This window comes from Alosa alosa, chromosome 23 (assembly GCF_017589495.1).
Source record: "Alosa alosa isolate M-15738 ecotype Scorff River chromosome 23, AALO_Geno_1.1, whole genome shotgun sequence".
Taxonomy (NCBI): Eukaryota; Metazoa; Chordata; class Actinopteri; order Clupeiformes; family Clupeidae; genus Alosa; species Alosa alosa.
Window position 1 is genome coordinate 4,880,507 of NC_063211.1, and position 6,027 is coordinate 4,886,533.

The window sequence follows — 6,027 nt, forward strand, 5'->3', positions numbered from 1 at the left end:
TCAAGTGGGCACCAGGGTATGCAAGTATATTGGAATGTATATACTTACAGAGAAAAGCAGGCACAAAGAGTAGGCTATTTCATGCAATAGTTGTCTTTGATTGCATATGGCATTCAACAAGATTGTAGGCTACATCTCTATTTTACATTCATGCTCTCTATTCAAAAACGGTTTGATTTTTTTCATAATGGAATGTAAAACTGGTTTGTAGGTAGACAATTTAAACCGGCCGCTGTACTAAAGTAACGTGATGACATAGATTGTCCTATTCTGTACAAAGAACGTATAATGAAGCTTCAAGGACCTCCACTGTTAGAGAGTTGTCATTGAAGATGAAGCTGGGAGTACGCCGTCCTTGCACAAGCATTTGATGAATACTCCAAATCCTATTAGTCATGAATTTATGCTTTCTGTGGCTCACATTTTTGCGTCCAGACATGCTCCCGCAATTACGAGCCTGCTTATGGATAACTTCTGCCGTCCCTCATAATGCATTAATTAACCTTGCTGTGGTTCCCCGCTGTCCTATATTAAGCTGGAAGATGCACAATGTGCCCGGAGAAGGAGAGGAAACGACGGAGCTGCAGTCCACCAGATCAGATGGCACCTGACGCTACACATCAGCAGCAGGTGCTCCTCAACACACACATGCACGCACGCACGCACACAAAGAGAGAAAGAGATACACACACACACACACACACACACACACACACAGAGAGAAAGAGATACACACACACACACACACACACACACACACACACACACACACACACACAGAGACACACACACACACACACACACACAAAGAGAGAAAGAGATACACACACACACACACACACACACACACACACACACACACAGACACACACGCACGCACGCACACAAAGAAAGAAAGAGAGACACACACACACACACACACACACACACACACACACAGACACACTCACACACAAAGAGAGAGACAAGACACTGACAGACACACACACACACACACACACACACACACACACACACACACACACACACACACACACACAAACACACACACAAAGAGAGAGAGAGACACAAAACAGACAGAGACAGACTATACTTATACTTATACTTTGTTGTTGCCTGCAAATCAGTTATGGTTTGTAAATATACTTGTGGCTGATGATTTGTTTGGAGTCCTTATTGCACACATGCAGCCCTCTGGCAGATGCAATGTCATGGCATAACAAGAACAAATACTGAACAAATGCAAGTGATTTGTATATATATATATATATATATATATATGCAACATATACTGTAGAACAAATATATATATATATATATATATGTGTGTGTAGACTACCTTTGTTGACTGTGCTTTTCCCAAAAACGTACACTCCCCCCATACAGGATCTATGGGCGGCATAATAATAAAGATCAATACATGATGGATGCCAGGCTAGCTGCCCTGGCTGTGTTCTACTCATGAATTATTCATTCTCATTCTAATGCTCAGTTAGGTTCCTTATTTGAGTGATGAAGGCCTTGTGCAAAGCATCAGCTTAGAGAACATCAGAGAGAAAAAAAAACATCAGTATGGGAAGGCAAGTCACCTTGTACAGGTGTGTTTCAAAATGCCTGCATGTCAAAGGAAATAGCTTAGCTGGATCATTGCTATGCACTGGGCAAAAATGTATTCAGAAAGTGCTGTTGTGAGATACCCTGACCCTGGTGTGAAGGAGACTCATTTAACACATGCAGAGATAGTATTACAGTCATGCCACACAGCTCCCTAAGACGTTCCTCCCCAGAACGTCCTCTTGACTGGAGATTCTTCTGGCCGGTGTCCAAGAAGGGTTGAACCTCATACATATGATGGTGCACAGCACAGGATAGTATACAGACCAGGTCAAATCCCTTTCTACATTTATTTCAGTGTTCATGGCTAGAGTGACCAAATGTTTTATGTCATCAGCATACACATCCCAGCAGCACACTTGCATAATGCCCTATGCCATGCACATACATTACATTTCTTGTGACAGTAAAGAGGTACGATTGGGACGGCAATTATTCATTTTTATCTATCTATCTAACAGAGACGGTAAACACTAATGACTATTACTATAATATGCTTGAGTTATCGGGTCAAGGGTCATTGTCATGTGTCCAGATATGTTGCATAGGCTCCACACACACACACACACACACACACACGCACACACACACACACACACACACACACACACACACACACACACACACACACACACGAGTCATTCCAAAGAGATTAGAAATAAGAGCCATTCCATTATCTTTACAACTTATAGTGCTTAACACAACAGCCACAATAACTTTTGAGAAAACATTTTGTTCTTGAGTCTTGATGAAGACCAAAAGTGGTTGAAACATGTTGGCTGTTTTAATGATTTAGCCTACATTATAAAGGCCTTAATGATCCCTGCCTTGTCATCACTTTTCTAGTGTGCCTGAATTTATGCTGTTTTCAACCAACTTTGTTTCACATTAGTCAGTTCTTTATTCAAGTAAATCTGAATGGGATATTTATATAATGGGAATTCTGAGAAGGGAAATTAAGAAAGATAGAAATTAAGTGTTTTTTTGCCCTCATATCAGATATTATTTGCACTGGATACTGTACAGTCAAGTGACAGATTTATCATGCCGACCAATTTACATGTGAACAATGTCCCTGAATGCGTCTGAAAAATTATGCAGTCTTTAATTATAATTTGCATCAAGTAACAGCTGCAGTTCATTTTCAGGAGGAATGCAAATCTGTTATGAAAGGAAATTAGCTGCAGGGAGAGCCCTCTCTACATGACAAATCAAGCCCTTCGTCCATGCAGGGCAGCATTTGGACTTGGAAGGAATTGTGGGTGATATGGCACAGCATGCAGATTTGTTTATCTCCTGCAAGATGTGAATGCAAACTGGGATCCACCATGTGTGTTCAGAGGGTAGCCTACTGTACACGTAGCTTTCCTGCTTACTGGAAAATAATATATTTTTTCAATCCACCAGGGAGAGGACATGTACAGACATCACACAGGGTGGCCATTTTTAAATGTCATCAGTTTTACGCTTATTTTCTTTGTACAGGTAGTTGTTGCCACTTCAATTCCATAGCTCTCATTTTTTTATCTGCCTCCAAACCATTAAAACCTTCATTTTATTTTCCCTTTTGTTGCAGATTTCTTCAAATCTGAAAACCCTTTGTCATCATTATTCATGTTTGCCTAAAGTAGTTGCTTGCTCGGTAAGGGCAATCGGCCATGACCATGACTCCGAGCTGATTTAAAATGGAGCTTATTTCCAAGTTTGTGCATCTCCCTGGTCTTTAAATTTATTGTGATTTTATTGTCTCTCACTCCCCCCCATGAGACAATGTGCCTGCAGTGATGTCAGGTATTAAGTCATCCTATTGAATTTCTCTTCTAGTGCTGCTGGCCCTACAGTATATTAAATAACAAATATTGAGTTTCCACTGTGATGCCCCTTGCATTACAAAAACAGCTTACACTTATTGCTTGCTCATGAAGGATTTGTGGAAACATTCTCAATATACTTGAGAGGGATGCTACTCGTAATTTCCTCTGCCTGGGTGCAGCCTTAGGTTTTTACACTATAGGACTGTACAGTGTGAAATAGTGATATTGTGACACAGTCCATGTTCTGTTTGTGTTTGTGTGACATTCTGACATCTAAAAAAGATGGAGGTGATGATGTAATTGATGTTCAAGACGTTTAGAACAAGCCTCTTGTATTTGTTTGTTTAAATTGCCATTACACCAGAAGTGATAGCGACGCGCACATTAGCTTCCACTATAACCAATGGAACTGGCTACACCAGAAGTGATAGCGACGCTGTGTATATTGCGGACCCGATGTAGCCTAACTGCAACACAGGGCCAAAATCGCACAGTGTCTGCCTGGCTTAACACTATCTGATTTGATCTGGGACAGTCTTGGGGGTTTACTCAGCCATGACTAGTCAGGTCACTGCTCGCCAGCAGATGGCTACCATAACCAGTTATGGAGTTTCTGTTGTTTTTATTGCTTGATCATCAGTCCCCGTGTGGCTGCTGTGCCTTTCCTTTACCCCAGATACCTTACGTGACCTACCGGTACATTTGAATTCATTAGCCCTCTTCATTAGCTCTCTTAGCCCCCTGCTGGAGTATATCTTGTTTGGCTGTGAGTGGCTTTGACTAGTTCTTTTTATTCTGCCCTGGGTGATATACTTCAAAGAGATAGTGGTATGTTGAGCCTAAGGCCAGAGATGCATCAAATTCAGCACACAAAGATGAATGTTTGTAGTTATTGCTGTTGTTCACAATTTTTGTTACTATGTACCTTGTAATTAGCAGATTCAGTACTATGAGAGAGAGAAGATGTTGCAATGTGCCTTCTACATAGCAGATTCAGTACTATGCAGAGAGAGAGAGAGAGAGAGAGAGAGAGAGAGAGATGTTGCTATGTGCCTTTCTACATAGCAGATTCAGTAATTATGCAGAGAGAGAGAGAGAGAGAGAGAGAGAGATGTTGCTATGTGCCTTCTACATAGCATATTCAGTACTATGCAGAGAGAGAGAGAGAGAGAGAGAGAGAGAGATGTTGCTATATGCCTTCTACATAGCAGATTCAGTACTATGCAGAGAGAGAGAGAGAGAGAGAGAGAGAGAGAGAGAGATGTTGCTATGTGCCTTCTACATAGCAGATTCAGTACTATGCAGAGAGAGAGAGAGAGAGATGATGTTGCTATGTGCCTTCTACATAGCAGATTCAGTACTATGCAGAGAGAGAGAGAGAGAGAGAGAGAGAGAGAGAGAGAGAGAGAAGATGTTGCTATGTGCCTTCTACATAGCAGATTCAGTACTATGCAGAGAGAGAGAGAGAGAGAGAGAGAGAGAGAGAGAGAAGATGTTGCTATGTGCCTTCTACATAGCAGATTCAGTACTATGCAGAGAGAGAGAGAGAGAGAGAAGATGTTGCTATGTGCCTTCTACATAGCAGATTCAGTACTATGCAGAGAGAGAGAGAGAGAGAGAGAGAGAGAGAGAGAGAGAAGATGTTGCTATGTGCCTTCTACATAGCAGATTCAGTACTATGCAGAGAGAGAGAGAGAGAGAGAAGATGTTGTTGTGCCTTACATAGCAGATTCAGTACTATGCAGAGAGAGAGAGAGAGAGAGAGAGAGAGAGAGATGTTGCTATGTGCCTTCTACATAGCAGATTCAGTACTATGCAGAGAGAGAGAGAGAGAGAGAGAGAGAAGATGTTGCTATGTGCCTTCTACATAGCAGATTCAGTACTATGCAGAGAGAGAGAGAGAGAGAGAGATGTTGCTATGTGCCTTCTACATAGCAGATTCAGTACTATGCAGAGAGAGAGAGAGAGAGAGAGAGAGAGAGAGAAGATGTTGCTATGTGCCTTCTACATAGCAGATTCAGTACTATGCAGAGAGAGAGAGAGAGAGATGTTGCTATGTGCCTTCTACATAGCAGATTCAGTACCATCTGGAGAGAGAGAGAGAGAGAGAGAGAGAGAGAGAGAGATGTTGCCCTAATGCCTCTCTACATAGCAGATCCAGTACTATGCTGGAGAGAGAGAGAGAGAGAGATGTTGCTATGTGCCTTCTACATAGCAGATTCAGTTACCTATCTGGAGAGAGAGAGAGAGAGAGATGTTACTATGTGTGCCTTCTACATAGCAGATTCAGTACTATGCAGAGAGAGAGAGAGAGAGAGAGAAGATGTTGCTATGTGCCTTCTACATAGCAGATTCAGTACTATGCAGAGAGAGAGAGAGAGAGAGAGAGAGAGAGTTGCTATGTGCCTTCTACAACAGATTCAGTACTGTGCAGAGAGGAGAGAGAGAGAGAGGAGAGAGATGTTGTATGTGCCCTTCTACATAGCAGATTCAGTACTATCTGGAGAGAGAGAGAAAGAGAAGATGTTGTACTATGTGCCTTACATAGCAGATTACACTATACAGAGAGAGAGAGAGAGAGAGAAGAGAGAGAGATTGT